Raw genomic sequence first — 24347 nt, 5'->3', positions numbered from 1 at the left:
CTTTGTTATTCTTTTTGATAGTGTAGTCTCGGCGAAATTTGTGATTATAGAAGTATAAAATACAATCATTATAGTGTACAAACTTACATTCCAATTAATTATAGTCGAATTTCGACTACTGCGGGACCTCTAGTAATAATAATAAGTTGTATTTTCTTCAGCTTTTTCGAGTGGTAGATATATTATAATTAATAATAGTTTTACTAACGACCGTATTAATATACTTGTGTGTGCGTGCATGTGTGTGTATGTGTGTGACTTCTACAGAACATTAGCAACGTCAGGGTCAGAGTTTGGCCACTTCTTCTCTCGCACGTAAAACAATACTTTAAATTGTTTTATATTTATGTATTAAACTAACACACTGTCATCATTATCCTGCCCTTCTCCCAGTCACCTGGGGTCAGCGCAACATGTTTTCTCCTTCCATACTCTTCTATTATATACCATTTCTTCGCTCACTCCCCTCTTACCCATATCGTCTTTCACACAATCTATCCAAAGCCAGACCAAAGCCAATAAAACCTCGGCCCAAGGTCAACAAAAGCATTCCCAAGGAGGGTTGACGTCAGGCAGGCGGCCGGTCATAAAAAAATTGCCAAAACTTAGAGCACTGCGAAGGAATTAAACTAACACATTGTAAAAGTAATAAATGTTATTTGCCATAGATTTTTTTTTGTTTTCGTAACAGTATTTATGGCCAGACTAAGTATACTCTCTTCGTAGGCGTCACCTGAAGAGGATTTAAAATATCGCCGCACCCAACACAAAACTGAAGTCTAGTTCTATCGTCTCTTATAAGCGCGTTTCATAAATTATCTTCTAGCTTAATACTCGGTTTGCGTGCTAAGCCCTATTGCTTTTAATTAATTTTAGATCAGGTAAAATGTCTGCCGCGCTATCGTGTTGAGTCTGAGGAGTTGGGCGCGGTCGTACATTGATTGCTAATAGAATAATTTTAGTATTTCAGACCATTTATTATATTAACTGCTACTTTTAAGCCCACTATTGATAAGTATATATCGAAGGGTGAAAGGCTTATTGGGTTTATGCGTCATTTTTGCAATTTTACAACAGAGCTACTTAAAGTATAAAATTTGGAAAAAATATCATAACAAGAATAACACTTCTTCGGCTATTTGAATGAACTAAACTTAATTGAAGTTCAATCAAAAACATCGAACCTTTACAATACAAATAAATACAAATAAATCGGACCTTTAATTACAAAGAGAAATGTCATATATTAAGCGAAATGTTGCTTAAACCATATATATAACCTTTCACCCTTCGATATGTTTGTTTGCATGAGACGGAATATTTGAATGTTATTTTCAACAAATTCAAGATGTCCGCTTAACTTGAAAACTTGCACACATATCAACGACCGATGACCGTAGCCTGTAGACCAGTGAGTCTGCGGCGATTTGTTGCGGCACATATTTAACGATTTCAAAATTTGGCGGCACACAAAAAAAAAAGAAAAAAATTATTTACTTACTACAACACACTGCATAAATAGTTTATCAAAAAATTTTATTAATATACGAAATAAACTACAATATACTATAATTTTTTTTTTGGGGATTTATGTATATTATATTCATGTTTAAAATATTTTTCTTTTAAAATGATATAATTTAATAATATTAACATTATTATATATTAGCAAAATTTGGCGGCACACAAAAGTGCCGCGGAACAGTTGTTGAGAATCACTGCTGTAGACATTGAGTCTCAATTGTATGGTATAACTTCAAATCCGAACGAATTATACCTTCGGCTGAATTAGGCCGGATTGTAGTACCTACCCGTGCGTGCTCACAAGACAGTTGACTAATACTTACCTTTAATTTTCTGTAATATACTGAGATCGTGAAAGGAAAGGCGATTGCATGCACCAGAGATGCGAATGTTGCGATGGATGTGTGGAGTAACGAGAATGGATAGAATACGGACTGAATATGTTAGAGGAAGTCTGAAAGTGGCACCTGTGACAGAGAAGCTGAGAAGTGCGCGTTTGGGATGGTATGGACATGTGATGAGACGAAATGAAAATGAGGTTGGTAAGAGAGTGCTAACTATGAATGTGGAAGAATATAGAATATAGAGGAAGAGGTAGACCTAAGAAGAAATTGATGGGTTGCATGAAAGACGATATGTGTAAGAGGGGAGTGAGCGATGAAATTGTATATGATAGAGGAGTATGGAAGGAGAAAACATGTTGTGACTGAGAGAAGGGCAGGATAATGATGATGATGATATTGAGATCGTTTTATTCAATTCGAATTTGTTGGAAATAAAATTGAGTTCGTTGAATTAAAGCAAAACGTTGAATGAGCGAAACCGGGTAAGGAAATCGAGCCGGCAAATAGGAGAAACACGAGAAATGTCGCCGGGAAGCTGTAGCCGAGCCCGCAAGAGATAACGCTTAACTCTACGACTCTGAATTTACATGTCACAGAATAAAGTGTTCTTTTCTAGAATGATCACTCATTAATCAAATAGATTTTATTTGAGATTATAGAATATACGTGCTGGACGTTTAAAAAATAACTTATTATCATATTTATATAATCTCGATGGCAGCATTCCACTAGGAAGCGAGATTGATTAATCGGGCTTGGGAGAGAGAGAACAAATTGTTTGAGGTGCGTAACGATCCTCATTACTGAAGGAGCGAATTAGTAAAATAATCTCATTGGCTTCCTGGAGGTAGGACATGTTATGAGCCACACGGGTATGTACCACCACCCTGCCTATTTCGGTCGTGAAGCAGTAATGCGTTTCGGCTTGAAGGGTGGGGCAGCCATTTACTATAAAATTGAGACTTAGAACTCATGTTTCAAATTGGCTGGCGGTACTTTCCTTGTAGATGTTCTATAGACTCCGGTAAGCACTTAACACCAGGTGGGCCGTGAGGTCGTCCACCCACCTAAGCAATAAAAATCATTTTACGATTTTCCACATTTCACATACAGCTCACATGGAGGGGTCTATTAACTTGGTTACAAATGTTTCATCTCGGCAAAACTTAATTATAAATACTAAGATTTCAGAATTTGAAGGGAATCCTTTTCCTATGTATGACTTTTTTATTATTGCTTAGATGGGTGGACGAACTCACAGCCCGCCTGGTGTTAAGTGGTTACTGGAGCGCCACCCACCTTGAGATATAAGTTTTAAGGTCTCAAGTATAGTTACATAGTTAGTACGTAATATTTATTATAACTACATAACTATAGTTAAACGTGTGGTTTAAATAGTAGTTTTTTTTTGGCGTGTGCAAAATGTTTAGTCTACAAAAATAACGAACGCATTCATTATTTTGTAATCCGCAACAATGTTCGAACACACAATAGTAACAGCACACCGCTAAACTACATCACCGCGGATCGTACGAGTTTTGAAATTTATATACCTAATGCACCTAATCTTAATTTTGTTGCTCACATTGTGACGTAAGATCGAAGTTGTGTTGCTTAGTGGCCGTCGCACCTGAAATTCGAACGCCTGACTGCTTTATGGTCCTCTGTGCAAGATAACTATACGCCCAGTGACCAATAAATGTGTTCATACTCAGGTTGCTGTCAATCCTTCGGTGTGTTTAAGCCTTTTATGATAAATACAAAAAAGGAGTCTAAAGAGATGCAGTACAGCTTGTGAGCCATAGGGTCTTAATAACGTTATTGTCGCGTATGGCCATAGATAATGGTATGTTTTAGCCAAGTTGTCTACCCTTAAGGATTCTTTTAAACGACTTTTAAAGTATGTATATGATAGTATTAGGTTTATTACGCCAAGCACAGTTAATTTTAGCGCTGGACGGTACGCGGCAAAAGTGATCTTTGGAAACGAACTCTGGATTGATGCAGCCATTTTTACGTTGCTATCAAACAATATCTTGAGGCGCACCTGTGCTGGAAAAAATCATAAAATCCAGTAACAAATATAATCTATTTTCGGGATGGAAGCATGGCTGTTGACTCTTGTCTTTCTAAGGCCTTTCTAAGAGGCTTAACAGCTGTAGCTGCTTCGCGAGTGCCTTCGAATCAGAATCGCAACCTAATGATAACTTTTCGGGGAGTATGATGAGTAGAGTGACCTGTACTTGGTTTACTCCTAGTAGCGTCCTATAGAATTGAGAGTTTAACGAAATCAACAGGATATATTTAGGGTTCTCCAAAATTTCGGGCCCAAGAAATGCTTGGTTATGTTTCGGAATACGCAATCCGACATTTGCAATATTGGCCGGCGAAGCTAATCTCGTTAGCCTTCGAAAGAAACCGTCGACAATTGCGGTAAAGTTCATTAATATTGTTTTCGTGTTTTGTCTACGAGTTATCGTTACTCTTTGTTCCCACGTTCGTTTGTGGTAAAATAATGAGTGTTCGCCGACACAGACATCACGTGTGTAGCGCCATTAAAGGCAGCGCCAGACGATCCGCGTCTAACTTATTATGCGCTCTGCAACTTGTGCAGGAAAAAATACCTATGTTTAAATGTACATATGTGTATCCCGCAAAATTTTCATTTGTAAATGTCGTATGGGATAAAAAAAAATTATGCGATTTTATGACCTACTGTGGTAACTAAGACCTTTAAGTGAACTCTTATTTTAATTTATATTCTTATTTTTATGGAAAATGATAATATTAAGTGAAATGAAATGAAATGAGGTGAGATGATAAGGTATGAAATATAATCTCAGTAAAATGGTGGTCATTTACTGAGAAATTTTCACTGGAATTTTTGTAGAATCCCGAGAAGTTACGTTCAGCTGCTTTGTTTGCTTTTCCCATATTTGTGCACTTTCACAGATACTAAACAGTTAATAAACCATTGTTATTACACATTTAACCTGAAGAAACAATAAATACACAAAATAAAACAAATCACACAACTTCACTCCTCGCGTTCCCGCCAAAAAGTCCTGTCGTATGGGAGGTTTCTTCGTGTGATTATCGTCTTTAGTTGCTCCCGAGATTTTTGTTTTGCTCGAAATCGGGAAAGAACTCACGTCGCATTTAATGTTAAGTGTATATTGTAGAACGCCTGCTCGATCCACCCTTCAAACTGGATCGCTTCACAGCTTCTCGGCAGAAACATTAATATGTATATAAACAATTTATCCTCCCGTCCGAGTTCATAATACGCCTTAATACTAGTAATTACTTAATTTTATAAATGCAGATTTCAGTTCTTTGCATATCGTCAGAGGCAATCGGCAAAGGCAAAGGCAAAACGTCAATGCGATTATAAGGTCCGATTGATGGTGATAGGTTACGGTTGCTAGCGGACGTCAGGCAGTAGACGGTAGGCAGTAGCTTGGCTCTGTCCCTGACATTGCTGAAGTCCATGGGCGACGGTAACCACTCATCATCAGGTGGGCCATGTGCTCGTCCGCCAATAAGGGCAATAAAAAAAAATACGACTCTTCAAACTTCGTTGGAGGAAAAACTACTTTTTCATACCAACCACTTTCATAGATATATCACAGCGTGAACATTGCTGCCCAACTTGACACATTATGTCGAATTCTTTATTACATCGTACTGATCCAGTGTAGCGACTGACCCACGTTTTAAATCCGAGCACATAACTGCTTCGTAGTAGAAAAAAGCAGGATGGTAGTATCTGCCCGTGCTTGCCCACTATTTATTTATATACATACATGCAAACCCGTGTAGCAAGAGCTAAAACTGGGTAATATAAGTGCAAAGGCTCAGTTATATTTTAAGAAATCTCTTCTAGGAAGCCCGTTGCGGGAGCATCCGAATAATTGACTGGTGGTAGGACCTCCTGTGAGTCCGCACGGGTAGGTACTACCACCCCGCCTATTTCTGCCGTGAAGCAGTAATGCGTTTCGGTTTGGAGGGGGTTCAGGCGTTGTAACTATAGTGAGACCTTAGAACTTATATCTCAAGGTGGGTGGCGGATTTACGTTGTAGATGTCTATGGGCTCCAGTAACCACTTAACACCAGGTGGGCTATGAGTTCGTCCATCTATTAAGGCAATAAAAAAATAAATTACTAGAGTTGATCAGTGTCTGTCTAAGAATCATTATTAAGAAGAATTAAATATGTATATTGTACACCTAACCTAAAAACCTTAACATGTCAACAGAGATACATTCTATGTGTAATTGCATGTATTACTAAAAACAATTTACATTAAAGATAAATTATTACGTCTAAATAAAACACGAAATGCGTACTAAAAGAATTTGCAAAAGCGAAATATTTGTTAAGTTTACGAAACTCCTACCGGAGCGAATTCCTCGTGAATCCCTAAAAAGGGATTTCTTATTCAAAAATATCTGTGAAGTTCAACTCGTTTACTTACGCTTTCATTTTGACACGAAAAGCTCAACAGGTGATTCACGTACTCCCGGGAGGTCGTAGAATACTAATACCGGTACTTTTGGAAGATTCATACGGAGGGTAGGTGAATATCGCCGAGGGGATATGTCATGAGCTTTTCATTACGGCGGTTGTGAAGTTTTAAGTGGCTACCAAAATTTTAAGCGCACACAGGTAGATGCTGACTCCTATTTATATCTGCCGCAAAACAATTATGCTTTTTATTTGAAGGTTGAAAAAGCCGTTTAAAAATAAATGCGACTTTAGCCACATATGTATATCAAAGCGGGGGCTCACGTTATGGCAACTATGCGCTCCGATAAGCACTGAGCACTAGACGTACTGTAAGCATGTTTACCTATTTATGTTAAGTCGTAAACAAAATAATAATAATACCAATATATTTATTAAGGATGTCATCTATTCATCCAGATCTATTTACGTTGTATTTACGTTGTGGTTTGGTTACTTATTGCATGGTAGCCAGTGAGCTCGGTCACTCATCTATACAAAACCCCAAGAGTTTACGTTATTGTGAATGCTCCCACCCATATTAAGACATGAGATCGAAATCTCAATTGTATTGTAATGACGGTTGTCCAATGGTTCCCATTAGGTCATTTAAAGTCCAATCGACTGACATTAAGAAAATAACGATTCGGGATTGATCTGAATAAGCTCAAGTTTATGGAGTTTGATATGTTTAGTGACGACTTAAGCGACCGTGAAGATGTCAATGTAGTAATGGTCCAGTATCAAGAAGTTTGACTCCACTCACGAAATCTATTATAGCCCGTGCAAATATTCGTTTTGAAATTTAGTTTGTATTCGACAAGAAAACATTTGCACTTGCCGAAACTTGACCTTCTGAGTGTGGTAACAAACGCGATCGGTTCGTTGACCCCGAAGTCGATGCAGATGCGTCGTCTGACTGTTCACATGTAGCGTTACAACCTCCCACGTGACATTGGCCCAAGTGACGAGCGGATGCGGAGAGTTCGGATCTAATGACTGTCGTGCTTAAACTAAATGTGTCTGTCTGGATAATATGTAATACTCGTATTACGTATTGACATTTATTGAATAATGTGTTAATAAAACATTTGCTTCGTACAAAGTGATTCAGGCTTTTGTCTTGTTGTGTGCGTGTGTATAAACATGAATTATTACAACTTTTTTTTATAGTTCATCTGATTTAAATTTATTCAAATACTTATAGGAACGTGTTTCTCGAATATTGCTAACAATTTTTTTTTCATTCATTCGGATCATTTAAAACCTGCACAACCCGGCAACATAGTAAAAACAGTTTGAGGACTGCTACGTAACTTCCCGGTTCAAAAACTAAAGCAACCATTTTTTTTAATTGTTGTCACAGTCGGGTGACCGACCTCACGGTACACTTGGTTATAATTGTTACCGCGGCTTAGTAAAAAACTATATGAAAACTGGCCACTAAATATTAAGGTAAAAAAAAATCTAACACAGTTGGTACAATATATGCTTTTGCTTTATTGATCTAGTTGAATAGGAGTATATATCGATTGGTTGAGTACATAAGTGAGTAGGTCTAGTGAAATTCAGTTTTAACAATGATAAAGAAAGCAAGTCGACTAGAATAAAAAAGAAACCTATGCTTCAAAAATACAGATTAATGATATTTAAAAAAAAAGGCTTTGAACTCCATACTTTTACTTTTACACATCAGAGTACTGTTGCTGACATAATCAAAATATTATCGAACATGAAATTGACTTTACATAAATCTTTATAGTGAATTATTACGCTTTATTGTATACGCTCTGCTCAAACAACAGGTGACGAAATGATAAAAAGTATCAGAAAAACAAAATATACCAATCGCTTTTATATTAGAACAGGGCCTACAAGAAGTCCACCTACACGAAAACTTCTCGAACCAAATCCAAGTTGATTTGAGAACGTTTTTTTTTTTATGTTGGTATTTAAATTGGTTGGCTCGTTACACCACCTCGAGCAAGACTTGGCGTACGTTCTATGCTTTTATTACTCGTTACAGTATAGTAGAATTGAGGATTGAGTGGCGTGATACGTAAATATTTATGGTAAATGATTTAACTCAAGATTGCGCGAACTGTAGGCATAATTAAAAATATGTTTGTTGTCTACGTCGCTTTGTTTTATTCATTTTGACAGTTACGTACAGAATAGCAAATAGTTTTCGTAGGCGTAAAACCTTTTTTCTTTATCTTTTTTATTTTTGTTCTTTATTGTTAAGATGAGTGGTATTATTATTATTATTATTATTATATACTTAAGACAAGGTGAAAAGATGTAGTGATGAAGGATAAAAGCGAATTCAATGTTGCTGATGAGGATGTTGAAGACAGAGCGAAGTGGAGAAGTAAAGTAAGGAAAGCTGCCCCCACAACCATGTGGGATAAATAGCTGGGAAGAAAGAGATTGTTAAGATGAGTGGCCGAGCTCACGGCTTACCTGATGCTTAGTGGTCACAATTTTGAGTGCTTGAGTTGCTTATCTATAGGTATATGTACTACTGTTATATGTATTATCTATGTTGTTAACATTAGCTGAGAAATCCGCTCTTGTAATCTCGAGAAGTGTTCTACCCCATAACATAGCAAAATATGAAAATCGAACAAATCACATTCAGGTTGATACACATTTATCTATCAAAAGAAAATTAGACGCAGATACAAGTGTTCGCTTTCTTATTAATATCACGTCATGTTCGACGCTTCTTTCCCTGGAAACTCAGGGAAGCAATACATTAATTTCGTATTCCCGCCAACGGACAAGTTGATCGATGTTCAGAAGTTAATACTGGCATCTAGATGATGTATATTCGCTTTCATACAAATTTATGTGGGAATTCAATGTTTACATGCATCGAGCCACACGATACGTTCTTGGCTAGCATTCATATGGGACTGGATCATTTTAACCGAAAAGAAATTTATCTATATATTAATACGTGAAGCAAACATTTTGTATCCCTTTTTACGAAAATTGCGCGGACGGAGGAGTATGAAATTTTCCAAACTTCTAGAGAATATAGAGAAGAAGTGCACAATGCTAATATTTTTTTTAAATAATTCATAAAAGATACATTAAATCAATAAAGAAAACATTACACACACTACGTACCATGTATTTGACGCACACACGCATGCATACTATTTATTGTCAAACTTTTGTTCTTGACGCCTCTTGTCAAATTGAGAATAGATTAAATATTATTTGTCTTTGTTAATATTTTTTATAGTGTAGCCTTGGCGAAATTTGTGATTATAAGAGTATAAAATACAATCATAATAGTGTACAAATTTACAATTCCAATTAATTATAGTCGAATTTCGACTATTAAGGGACCTCTAGTCTATACTAATATATAAATCTACGATGGTTTTTACGAATGTTCCGTTATGACATCCGAGTGACTTGAAACTTGGTATCCACGTAGAAAATACATGTACTTAATGGATAGGCTAATATTTATATGAGTGTTGGACTTCCTAATAATAATTACAATAAATAATAATTTTAATTTTAAATGCCGGCGAATTGTAAATGCGCAGCGGGCGGCTAGTATACTTATAAGTATAAAATATATGTTGACATATTACTTTATTTTTGTTTTTTATTGCTTAGATAGTTGGACCAGCTCACAGCCCACCTGGTGTTAAGTGGTTACTGGAGCCCATAGACATCTACAACGTTAATGCGCCACCCACCTTGAGATATAGTTCTAAGGTCTCAGTATAGTTACAACGGCCGCCTTACCCTTCAAACCGAAACGCATTACTACTTCACGGCAGAAATAGGCAAGGTGGTGGTACCTACCCGTGGGGACTGACAAGAGGCTCTACCACTAGTAAAAAACGCTACGTTATTGGCTAGCATTTATATGGGACTGGATCATTTTAACCGAAAAGAAACTTATATACTTATAGTATAAAATATATGTTCATATATTACTCACATCTCAATATTGCATACTGTTGCTTGATTTGGTTGAAGTTTGTATGTCGGCCGTTCTATTTTGGGAAAATTAAGGTCACGTGGTAGTAATAGAACTGTCAATTTATACTAAGAATAAATTAGTATCATTTAGGTAACAAATGAGGAGATCCGTAGAAGAACGAAGGTTGCTGACATAGCCCGTAGAATTAGTGAACTGAAGTGGCAATGGGCCGGCCACATAGCACGAAGAGAGGACGGTCGATGGGGCAGAAAGATCCTGGAGTGGCGACCACGTACTGGCAAGCGCAGTGTGGGACGGCCACCTACTAGATGGACCGACGAACTAGTAAAAAGCGCTGGGTCTCGTTGGATGCAGGTGGCAATGGACCGGTCGCACTGGAAATCTATTGGAGAGGCCTATGTTCAGCAGTGGACGGCGATAGGCTGAAATGATGATGATGATGAGGTAACAAATGAATTTAGCGATAAGCGAATAACGTTTTTTTTTTTTTTCTACCTAATCATTGGTAGTCTAAGGGGCTGTTCGAACTACGTGCGCACGGGTAGGCGAGCTCACGGATTCAATCTGAGATAACTTGCTAACACTAGCCCTAACAAGAGAGGAGCTTCGCTGAATCTACCACCGGATGGGGATCGCAACTTACGGAGAAGATCCAGCGAGAAACTTAGTGGGTTCGAAATAGGTAATAGAGATACTGCAAATATAAACAGCCAGTAGGGAACTGGCTATTTGCATCTAATACAAATTTCACTCTACACTCTTCTTCATACGCTGCATCTTTCTTCAAATGAGCTTTGAAATTTCAAAGTTTAAGGTTTTTTTTTTATTGACTAGGTGGGTTCACGAGCTCACAGCCCACCTGGTGTTAAGTGGTAACCGGAGCCCATAGACATCTACAACGTAAATGCGCCACCCACCTTGAGATACAAGTTCTAAGGTCTCAGTATAGTTACAATGGCGGCCCCACCCTTCAAGCCGAAACGCATTACTGCTTCACGGCAGAAATAGACGGGGTGGTGGTGCCTACTAGTGCAGAGATGACGTATGGCCTTAATGGAAAAAGAGGACTTGTTCGGCAACTCCACATAGTGATTGGTAATAAGGGCAAAAAGAAGAAGATTGATCGTTAATAAAAAGAAGAATATTGGCCCCTAGTGCCTTTAGTATAAATCTACCATTGCTAAGATTTTCTGAGAGCGTGAGATATTGGACCAACGAAAATAAGCCTCAAATCTCATGTCCCGATATAATTCATGTTGTCGTGAACATATGTAGCATTAGCACCGCTTGTCGTTAGTCAGGTCGTGAGTTTGGCCGTTAATCCATGTCAAGTTACTTATTCACCGTTCATACGGTCATGACTCATGAAAGTTCAAGTGAAAAAGTTCAAGCGGGACATTCGACGCGAAAATCGTTTGTTAGGTACAGTCATGAACATTAAAAAAACAAGTCATATCATTAATGTATGTCATATCGTTAATGTGTTTCTAATTCATTTCCTTTGTATATTTAATTAATTGAATTAGTATATTGTTCATTTTCTATTTGTATTGTTGAACTGTTTGTGTGCTGACTATTGTATTATTATTATTTTATGGATTTTTTCTGAAATAAATGTTTTATTATATTATTATTATTATTAATATCGATAGGACAATAAACTTTAGAATTTCTGATGATTTTAAATTTTGCGGTCACCGGTAACGGGAGTTCCTATAATTAAGAAAACTTGAAGGCTCAAGCCTTCACGTATTTAGCTGTGGATACGGCCGCTGTGTTTGTATCAAGCGATTTTTTTTTTTTTTGCCCTTGTATGCAGACGAGCATACGGCCCACCTGATGGTGAGTGGTTACCGTCGCCCATGGACTTCAGCAATGCCAGGGGCAGAGCCAAGCCGCTGCCTACCGCTTAATACTCTCCACAAGCCTCGTTTGAAGAAGGACATGTCATAGCGATATGACAGTACTGGAGTTCAAATCCTACCGCAGAAAACAATTTCTCTTATGCAACATGTATTTTATATATCTTTTTGTGTATTTACGAACTACTTTCACGACGACGTAGCATCGTATAATAAAAATAATATTATAAAAAAAAAACTTCAAAAAAAAACAGGTTTTAGGATATAATAAACATTCTACACGTGTAAATACAACATTCCTGTCTAAATTTTGTCGCGAAACAGTCGTTCGTACTTATTTGAAGGTGGGTTATGAATTTCAAGATATCTATGGACTCTTGAAATACTTAACCCCAGGTAGTTTGCTTGTTTTTCTGTTCCTTTAAATTAAAAATAATCATTGTTCGTGTCTTTTTTTTTTTTTGCTTAGATGGTTGGACGAGCTCACAGCCCACCTGGTGTTAAGTGGTTACTGGAGCCCATAGACATTCACAACGTAAATGCGCCACCCACCTTGAGATATAAGTTCTAAGGTCTCAAGTATAGTTACAACGGCTGCCCCACCCTTCAAACCGAAACGCATTACTGCTTCACGGCAGAAATAGGCAGGGTGGTGGCACCCGCCCGCGCGGCTTCACAAGAGGTCCTACCACCGGTGATTACGCAAATTATAATTTTGCGGGTTTAATTTTATTAGACGATGTTATTCCTTCACCGTGGAAATCAATCGTGAACATTTGTCGAGTACGTATTTCATTAGAAAAATTGTTACCCGTCTGAGATTCGAACACCGATGCATCGCTCAACATGAATGCACCGGACGTCTTATCCGTTAGGCCACGAAGACTTCTATAATATCTTCTATAACACAGTCGTCAAACATTTAAATGCGGACGGACGCCTTACGCAAAATTACATTTTAATACGTAACAGTACAAAAAATACTGTTTATTGAAGCCAATCCATACCAATGCCAATTGTATTCCAAACTAATATTCTTTCACATCGATAGGAAGCGCGGATTTATATTATTGTTTTAAAGTGGTTAATAGAATACTTAACTGTAGGCAGCGGCTTTGCTCTGCCCCTGGTATTGTTGAAATCCACGGGCGCCGGTAACCACTCACCACCAGGTGGGCTCGTATGACTGCAAGGGAAAAAAACGTTAGGGGTGACATAGACTACTTTTAATCTAGATAAAACATTTCATTCCTACGGTGAACTACACTGACAGGATTCCTTATCTACGCGGGTGAAGCCCCGGGATTAGCTAGATATCCTATAAATCTAGTAACAAATAATTTGTGCCATAAAGGATTTAAAACCTTATGTACATTGTAACGTATGCATCTAACGTACATTTTGGCGTAATGCCTTTGTTATTTCGTCACGACGTAGAAAGTGGGCAATCGATTTCAACGTGACATTTAATAGTATTTACTGTTACTTTGAACTTTGTAGAATTTTCCTCGGGAAAGCATCCGCGTGACTCAGATGGTATTTGATATAGGGGACAAAGGTTTTGTCTTAGCGTTTTATAGTGATCGATGTTTGCTGATTAAATAAATCAATTGAACGTACTTTTGGCACAGCATTGTATGCTCTATGTACTTTGCAATTGAAAACTGTTTGTGATGACAAAAAAAGTTTGAATTTTGAATTTCATATGTCTGAGGGTTCGAATATCATGCTATATTCCACTTTGCCTGGTTATTTATACTACACAAAACTATTTTAAGCTCATCCAGACTCTATAGCGGCCTTTCCCAAAGTGGGCGATAACGTCACCTTGTGGGCGCTGCAGGCCTAAATGGGGGCTGTAAGAGACCCAGAAAAAAAAATTGGGGCGTTGTGTAGAGACTTGGGAGGCGATTTGTAATTTCATCTAGGAAGACTCTTAGACACCAACTGATCTCTCGCTATAGTGGTTTTAAAGTAGGTGAAAAAATGGGGACGCTAAAAAAGAATTTATTATCAAAGTAGGCAGTAGACAAAATAAGTTTGGGAACCCCTGCTCTATAGTCTCTGGTATCACGACGTTTTCCATACTTTTTTTTTACCTTTTTCGTCTTTCATATTTCAGTTTTATCAGTTTCGTCTTCCACACTACCGTTTTGAGTTTTATTTAGAAGTTTGCAGATCGTCCGATGTTGAGTGGTTACAATTATAGAAGTTACAATTACCGAAGTTACCACCCGAAGCTACAATTATATCGTGCTGCGGCTGACCTTTTTAACCGAAACCCGTGACTGCGTTGTGGGAAAAGACTGGATGGTGGTATCTATCCAAACGGGCACAGAGTATAGGATGTATTCTGTCACACTTAATCAGTAATCGCATTGCTTGATAGTACCTTGCACCTTTATAGTCGGAGTTTACTTTGTCATATGCAAATAATAAAAAAATCATCATTAGATTTCATTTTTGCTGTGAAACAAGAAAGACTTTGAAAATGTTGACACGGCTAATCCAAAATCAAACGTAGGTATACGAATGACTCGAACGTGTATGGTACGTTATGTACTATGATGGTGTCGGGTCCAATGAACCGGGTCAAATAAAATTGAACAGAACCTGTTTGTTTGTAACGAACTTGTAAATCAATCAAACGACTTCCTTTGGTTCTACTTGTGTATGCCAGTTTAGAAAGGTTGCAGTTGGATTGTCCCAGAAAAAAAAAAAAATTTCATGATAGGCAGCGACTTGGCTGTGCTCCTTCCTGGCATTGCTGACGTACATGAGTGACGATAAACACTTACCATCAGATGGGCCGTATGCTTCTCTGTGCACAAAGACAATAAACAATCGCTAAATTGATAGACGAGTAAATCGTTCAATCTGTCATTAATTATAATATAACTATATCAAAAATAGGCTGTGAAAAGTGAGCATAAAATTAGTTCATTTAGGGAGGATTTGCAATATTGAAACCTTTGACCTGTCGTGTTAGAGCCATGCGTTGCTGTGTCACATTTGAAATTGAGTTTGGAGGTCTGTATCGATGCTTAGCCACAAGGGAAGCGTGAATATTTAAGATTTAAGTACGGACTACGTGAAGTTTTTTTTTTATTGCTCTTGTAGGCAGACTAGTATACGGCCCACCTGATGGTGAGTGGTTACCGTCGCCTATGGACTTCAGCAATGCCAGGGGCAGAGCCAAGCCGCTGCCTACAGCAACCAAGCCGCTGCCTACCGCAAATGAAAACTTACTGGTGATAGAGCCTCTTGTGAGTCCGCGCGGGTAGGTACCACCACCCCGCCTGTTTCTGCCGTGAAGCAGTAATGCGTTTCGGTTTGAAGGGTGGGGCAGCCGTTGTAACTATATTGAGACCTTAGAACTTATATCTCAAGGTGTGTGGCGCACTTACGTTGTAGATGTCTATTGGCTCCAGTAACCACTTAACACCAGGTGGGCTGTGAGCTCATCCACCCAACTAAGCAATAAACAAAAAAAAACGTATTTTGATTTTGATAGACCTCCTAAAATAGAGTGATTCTCGCCACACTTGTACTCCTGTGATTTCAAGGCTTAGTTGTACTGTTAAATCCTCATCTTGAATCTCATTTGCAGAAAAAGAAGTCTTGATAAATGGTGAATATCGACGATGGAAGATTATTCTAGAGTTTTATTAAAATCAACATAACATTCTCATGCAAGACACTTACTTCATTGTTCTAAGCACTGTAGGTCGCCAGTTCTACGTATTTTATAATGATAAAGAGGGATTTTATTTTCATTGAAACCAAACTCGTCAAAGGTATTATTGAAATATTTTATGAGATAAAACTCTAGTTACTGCATGTAATTTTTACTACGGTCATACACTTGTCAAACACGTTTGGAGATGATAGATTAGTATCGTGAAAAAATTTGGACTGGCGTTATGTGCTTATGAAAAAAATTATATTACCATCAATACGAGTATGTTCGTGTATAGTAAGTTAATTTTCGTAATTTACATTTTTTATAAGTTATTTTCTAATGTTGATAGCGATACAGACCATTTTGAAAACAGAATGTATAGTTTCATTTTGAAATTGTCTGATGCTACACTTCAATGAGGGTTGATCCTTACTGGATATCTAATTCATTAAAAGTCAGTACACGAATAGTACCAGAGAGAGTCATGACTATATTATGTCACTTATTTGAAACGTCACATCTATTTATAGTTAGTTCGCGGTAAAGAAAATTGATAATGTTTATGCAGTAATTGCTAAACAGAATTTAATATGAATGTGTGTGATGTGCGCGTGTGAAATTTTCGGTGGAGCGTAATGACATGTTCTATTTCAATAGAAGCTTAAAATGTCTTAAGCACGGAGAAGTGGTGTTCTCCTGTCATGGCTTATACTCATGATCATCGGTGACTCCAAGCCGTCATGTGTCATAATCATATGACAGTTTCATTGTAAAGAGTTTGTATTTTAAAGGCACGTGCTACATAAAACCAATAAAATGTAGGACTTAAATTACAATCGAATTGTGGTCACAAATTAAGATATTTAATTTTTTTTTATTAAATTTCATAAAATTTTAAGAAATGCCCTTTTTTATTTTAACATTTCGGAAAAGTGTTCACGAGTGAGATAACGTGCTTCGATCTTCTTTTCTGTTTCAAACGAAATTAATCTTAAACGGATTGTGCAGTTGGCTCTTTATTGTTTAAATAAATCCAACGCTAGGTTACTTTACGTCACTAACACTGCGTGAACCTTTCAATGAAGTCTCGACTGATTTACGTAGGATGATGTGAATTCAACGAGTCATATTCTGAGTCAGTATATTGCACAGTCTTTTGAGTTTCATATGAAAATTGCTTTATTAATTTTTTACTTGGACTGGGGGCCCTTCCATGCCCTGCGTCAGTCGCTCACGCAACCCGTGGTCGAGCACGTACTGTGCTCCGCGCTTTATTCAGGTATTGTCACGATTTCGCCTCGAACATCCTACCCCGCCCAATCCTACTCTCCAAATAAAAAAAATAAAAAAATGAAAGTTCGAAAAAGGAAAAGGGTTTTGTCGGCGATTCCCCATTCCACATTTAATGTGGATTTCAGCAATGTAAGGGGTCTACATAGCAACCTCGACGCCGTAAACCACCATCTTGAGACGGCGCAGCCTGCCCTCCTTTTTCTGACGGAGACGCAGATATCTGCTCCGGATGATACTTCGTACCTTGAATACCCCGGCTACGTATTGGAGCACAACTTCCTGCGTAAAGCCGGGGTGTGTGTATTCGTCCGGGCTGATGTCTGTTGTCGCCGTCTACGAAGCCTCGAACAACGGGACCTGTCCCTCTTGTGGCTGCGCGTAGATCACGGGGGCTGTACCCGAGTCTACGCGTGCCTGTACAGGTGCCACAGCAGTGATGCAGGTTCAGCTCTGATAGAGCATGTGCAAGAGGGGACTAACCGCGTGCTTGAGCAGTACCCATCTGCGGAGGTGGTGGTTCTTGGAGACTTTAACGCTCACCACCAAGAGTGGTTGGGGTCCAGAACCACTGACCTCCCGGGTCGGGCTGCCTACGATTTCGCCTTGGCCTACGGCCTCTCCCAGCTGGTGACACAGCCCACCCGTGTCCCAGATATTGAGGGGCACGAGCCTTCTCTGTTGGACCTTCTGCTGACCACCGATCCAGCCGGATACAGTGTGGTGGTCGACGCTCCACTTGGATCGTCTGATCACTGCCTTATCCGTGCTGCCACACCACTCTCTCGTCCTAGTCGTCGAACGACGACCAGGTATCGAAGAGTTTGGCAGTATTTGTCAGCAGATTGGGATGGATTGCGTGAGTTTTACGCATCCTACCCATGGGGGCGGTTCTGCTTTTCCTCTGCTGATCCTGACGTCTGTGCGGACCGTCTTAAAGACGTGGTGCTCCAGGGGATGGAATTGTTTATCCCCTCCTCTGAAGTGCCCGTTGGGGGTCGCAGCAGACCCTGGTATAACAATGTCAGCAGGGATGCTGCACACCTCAAGCGGTCCGCATACGTTGCATGGGATGATGCTAGGAGACGTCGGGATCCTAACATCTCAGAGGAAAGGCGGACATATAACGCCGCTTCCAGGTCCTACAAGAAGGTTATTACCAGGGCGAAATCGGAGCACGTTGCTAGAATTGGCGAGCGACTGAAGAGCTATCCCTCTGGGAGCCGTGCTTTTTGGTCGCTCGCCAAAGCTGCAGAAGGTAACTTTTGCAGATCTAGTCTCCCACCACTACGCAAGTCCGATGACAATCTGGCCCATAGTGCGAAAGAGAAGGCTGACCTTCTGGTCAAACTCTTCGCCTCGAACTCGAATGTGGGCGACGGGGGTGCCACACCACCGAACATCCTCCGGTGTGATAGTTCCCTGCCGGAGATCTGCTTTACACAGTGTGCAGTCAGGCGGGAACTCCGACTCCTGGACGTCCATAAGTCGAGCGGGCCAGACGGCATCCCTGCAGTGGTTCTGAAAACGTGCACCCCTGAGCTGACGCCTGCGCTAACGCGTTTGTATCGCCTCTCTTATTGCACTAACAGGGTTCTGTCTTCATGGAAGACTGCCCACGTCCACCCTATCCCCAAGAAGGGTGACCGGTCGGACCCATCGAGCTATAGGCCTATCGCGATAACTTCCTTGCTTTCCAAGGTGATGGAGCGAATAATTAATATACAACTCCTGAAGTATCTGGAGGATCGCCAGCTGATCAGTGACCGACAGTACGGTTTCCGTCACGGTCGCTCAGCTGGCGATCTTCTTGTATACCTTACTCACAGGTGGGCTGAAGCCTTGGAGAGCAAGGGCGAGGCTCTTGCTGTGAGCCTTGATATCGCGAAGGCCTTCGACAGGGTCTGGCATAGGGCACTTCTGTCGAAGCTACCATCTTACGGAATCCCCGAGGGTCTCTGCAAGTGGATCGCTAGCTTTTTGGATGGGCGGAGCATCACGGTCGTTGTAGACGGTGACTGTTCTGATACCATGACCATTAACGCTGGCGTTCCACAAGGTTCGGTGCTCTCCCCCACGCTTTTCATCCTGTATATCAATGACATGCTGTCTATTGATGGCATGCATTGCTATGCGGATGACAGCACGGGGGATGCGCGATATATCGGCCATCAGAGTCTCTCTCGGAGCGTGGTGCAAGAGAGACGATCAAAACTTGTGTCTGAAGTGGAGAACTCTCTGGGGCGAGTCTCCAAATGGGGTGAATTGAACTTGGTTCAATTCAACCCGTTAAAGACACAAGTTTGCGCGTTCACTGCGAAGAAGGACCCCTTTGTCATGGCGCCGCAATTCCAAGGAGTATCCCTGCAACCTTCCGAGAGTATTGGGATACTTGGGGTCGACATTTCGAGCGATGTCCAGTTTCGGAGTCATTTGGAAGGCAAAGCCAAGTTGGCGTCCAAAATGCTGGGAGTCCTCAACAGAGCGAAGCGGTACGTCACGCCTGGACAAAGGCTTTTGCTTTATAAAGCACAAGTCCGGCCTCGCGTGGAGTACTGCTCCCATCTCTGGGCCGGGGCTCCCAAATACCAGCTTCTTCCATTTGACTCCATACAGAGGAGGGCCGTTCGGATTGTCGATAATCCCGATCTCACGGATCGTTTGGAACCTCTGGGTCTGCGGAGGGACTTCGGTTCCCTCTGTATTTTGTACCGTTTGTTCCATGGGGAGTGCTCTGAGGAATTGTTCGAGATGATACCGGCATCTCGTTTTTACCATCGCACCGCCCGCCACCGGAGTAAAGTTCATCCATACTACCTGGAGCCACTGCGGTCATCCACAGTGCGTTTCCAGAGGTCTTTTTTGCCACGTACCATCCGGCTATGGAATGAGCTCCCCTCCACGGTGTTTCCCGAGCGCTATGACATGTCCTTCTTCAAACGAGGCTTGTGGAGAGTATTAAGCGGTAGGCAGCGGCTTGGCTCGGCCCCTGGCATTGCTGAAGTCCATGGGCGACGGTAACCACTCACCATCAGGTGGGCCGTATGCTCGTCTGCCTACAAGGGCAATAAAAAAAAAAAAAAAAAAAATTTAAATCCACATACCTGTTTTTTGTTGTTAATTATTGAAATGCAGCTTAAAAATTTTGACAATTAATGATATTTATAGAACAAAATACATGAAATACAAAGGTATAGGCGAAGTAAAATACGTTCTTTAAGGAGTGAAATTCAAGAACTTTATTGGAGTTTCTCTCTCTCTCTTTCAACTCTAGTTGACTATAACCTGTCTACCAATCTCAACTAATCAGTGTTCCGACTATTTTTTTGACTGACTTTGATGTTGACTAGGTTTATAACCTATACTTAAATATCATAGAGTATTAAAGGTCAAATTTGCAAAACGATTCCCGTGTGAACGAATAAACACAATAAAAATATAAACGGTTCATAATCACAGGGTTGCTGGTTCGAGACTGATCACGTTCCATAGTGTACAAAGTGTTTTGAATTTTGAAATCAGCATATGTCTTGTTTTTTATTGCATAGATGTTGTGCACGAGCTCACGGCCCACGAGCATACGGCCCACCTGATGGTGAGTGGTTACCGTCGCCCTTGGAGTTCAGCAATGCCAGAGGCAGAGCCAAGCCGCTGCCTACCGCTTAATACTCTCCACAAGCCTCGTTTGAAGAAGGACATGTCATAGCGCTCGGGAAACACCGTGGAGGGGAGCTCATTCCATAGCCGGATGGTACGTGGCAAAAAATATCTCTGGAAACGCACTGTGGATGACCGCAGTGGCTCCAGGTAGTATGGATGAACTCTACTCCGGTGGCGGGCGGTGCGATGGTAAAAACGAGATGCCGGTATCATCTCGAACAATTCCTCAGATCACGCATCTATAACGTGAACGCCGTCACTTCCCTTCAGATATGAGTTCTAAGGTCTCAGTACAGTTAGAACGGATGCCTTTCAAACCGTAACATATTACTGTTTCAAGGCAGAAATAAGCCGGGTGGTGGTACCTACCCGTGCGGACTCAAAAGAGGTCCTACCACTAGTATGATTGATGAGCAGAGGTTCTCATGGTCCACAAAGCATTTAGTGCTCACCGAACCAGTACTTAAATCAGTTGAGCCCATACCCAATGCTAGGTACCACTGTTCTACATAGTTATTCTGACGAACAGTCACACATTTCGGTTTGAATTGTAATATAGTTCTCACACAATACTTCTACAACATATCTCAACTTGAATTGCGGTATTGACGTTGTGATGTTTTTCATTTATTTATTCCTTAGTTGGGTGGACGAGCTCACGGCCCACCTTTTGTTAAGTGTTTACTGGAGCCCATAGACATAGGTATACAACGTTGATGCCGCCACCCACCTTGAGATATGAATTCTAAGGTCTCAATATAGTTACAACGGCTGCCCTACCCTTTAAATCGAAACGCATTAGTCCTTTACGGCAGAAATAGGCAAGAAATAGGCATTTGTATTCATAATGCGCCTTGATCTCTGTTTGTTGCTTTAGATGTGCAGACAAGCTTATGGAATACCTGATGTTAATGCTATGAGGATATTTATGATCACACGCTCGCGATCTGCATTGTATGGGAGGAGTAGCGCTGTTAGTCGCAAAACTGGAAACAGGTGACTAGTTCCTAGTGAGGATCGTGGCTAAATCGTGGCATATAATAATGCTTGGCTCTTGACTTCCTTTGAAGTGGTCCGGTTTTTCCTACATACTAACTTGGGGATAGGCGGGTGGGACCCAGGAATGCCAAGTGCATGCATTGCAAGCTTTAACTTTGTCGAGATTCGGACGGACTTCGTTGAGTAACATCAGATTTTAGTCGATTGGATCCTAACAGACCGCTCTGGATGCTCATAGTCCGTGAGTGGAAAGAGGCGATTTCATATCGCTATTATTAATATTTTTAAAGCTTTAGAACAGTGAAAATACCAGAAGTTGTGACGACTACGACGTTCCTAATTACTTAAAGCTCTATCGGCAGTGAACTTTTCTACTATTAAGACATCAATTTTGCATTTGCATTAGACGCCTTCCGCTCTAACACTAGGAGTAGGGATCCCGGTAACCATACTCGTCGAACTCGGCAAAGAGTTTGATGTGCAACCTAACCGTATCTTCTCAGCGGGTCGCGATTCCGATCCGGTAGTAGATTCATTCGCGAAGTAGCTACTCTTGAGTTGTTAGATCTGCCTTGGAGGCGCTCGGGTAGCTGTTAGCAAATCTCGCCCTTCTGGCTGAGCCCTTGCTCGCCCACTTGTTCTTGTGAAACTGGAAAGGTCTCCAGACCACCAGTAAGTCCTCAATCATAAATAAATAATATTTAGACATCAATGGTTTTCAAAGATGTGGTTGCTTTAATAACAAAGTAGTTGGTTCGCTTAGTAATTACAATTTTCCGAAAAACAGCACCAGCTTCCACTAACTGCTCCTACGCATTTTTAGTGTTCTTGTCTGTAGTGTTCTAGTTAGTGAATCACGAGTAGGTAATCTTTTAGACACGAATAATATTTTAGACATATAAAAAAACTAAAAAAAATATACGGTATTCACCGGGAACGCGAGAACAATGGGCCTCTTAAATCGCATCATCTCGGAACATTTTCATGATCTTCGACTCATGGGATTATAGACATAATATCATTTTAATTAAACTGTAATCTATGTTCGTGTAGCAGACGCCGTGTCTAATCAGGCATGCAGGGTGTACGACCGATGCCAGCGTTGAAGTTCGCTAAACACTCAAGCAGAATATTCGCAGATTTTAATCTTAATACTTAATATTATAAAGCTGAAGAGTTTGTTTGTTTGAATGCGCTAATCTCAGGAACTACTGGTGCGATTTGAAAAATTATTTCAGTGTTTGATAGCCCATTTATCGAGGAAGGCTATAGGCCACCACGCTAAGACCAATATAAGTTGAGAACCAATAAATAATGTTTCAAAATAGGGGTTTAAATAGCTTCCTTAACATTCTATAATTCAAAAATATCTTCACTTTCTACGTAAATGAAGTGGTGGTTTAAATTTAGCGTTATGCCAAAGTAACTACTCCACGCGGGTGGAGTCGCGGGCAAAAGCTAGTATGAAAATAATTTAGAATTTCTCTCAGTATCATAGCCTCATACGAGTAGCAGGCTCAAGATTCGAGTTATAATATACTAGCGGCCCGTTCCGGCTCCGCTCGAGTATTTAACAAAAATTTCAACGATATTTGACGTTGTTTTATTTTTAAAAATAAAAGAGCACTTACTGCGGCATTACTGTAATAGTCAGACATATGCTGTCCCGACACTTTTTGTAAATAATAATGTGTTCTACAAAGTCGTAGTACATTATTTTATTCTATCATCAATAGTTTTCGCAGGGCACGCGATGTAAAGTATAGTTTAGGTGACTTTTTATACCTCGGGTTACATTATTGGAGTTTTAGTAAGGATCCCTAATTTTTTTCAAAAAGATTATAGCCTATGTCACTTGGTAATAGTGTAGCTTCCAAACAGTGAAAGAATTTGCAAATCGGTTCAGTGGCTTCGGAGCCTATTCAATACAAACAAACAAACAAATCTTTCCTCTTTATAATATTAGTATAGACAAGGGACTCCTATTATTTCTCAAAGCGATATTTGCGTAATGGAGTTCGTTATTACAATAGGAAACTATAGATAGGGCGTAGTATGACTTCACACGCCATGACCATATTGTCTATGACATATATTTAACGAGATTTTATTAGTCCAGTAAGTTTCTATGTTTGTGTATGTAACTGAATCTTTGCACTTATTTTTACTGGCTTCAGGACCTAAACAATTAACTTGAAAATTGACAAACGCATATTATGTCTGTTGTAGCAAATAGCACTCATCAAAATGTAAAATGTGCATCAAAATTTGCGGTGATTTTCATGAAATATTTTATCCCTTTCACGACTTTCCTCGGATAATTCTTAGGAAATTCCTAATATAACAACTGAGAAAGCTATATATGTATAGTCATATCGAAATATAGAGAATTGGTTTGTTGAGATTTTGTTGGAGTAAGATGTGACTCAAAAGCTTGAAGTCACGAACTGTTAAAAAAAATTCCAATCAGAAGATGCTAATATGATAATGTAAAAAATATGTAACA

This window comes from Bombyx mandarina, chromosome 05, assembly GCF_030267445.1.
Source record: "Bombyx mandarina strain Sakado chromosome 05, ASM3026744v2".
Taxonomy (NCBI): domain Eukaryota; kingdom Metazoa; phylum Arthropoda; class Insecta; order Lepidoptera; family Bombycidae; genus Bombyx; species Bombyx mandarina.
This window is presented reverse-complemented; position numbering follows the sequence as displayed.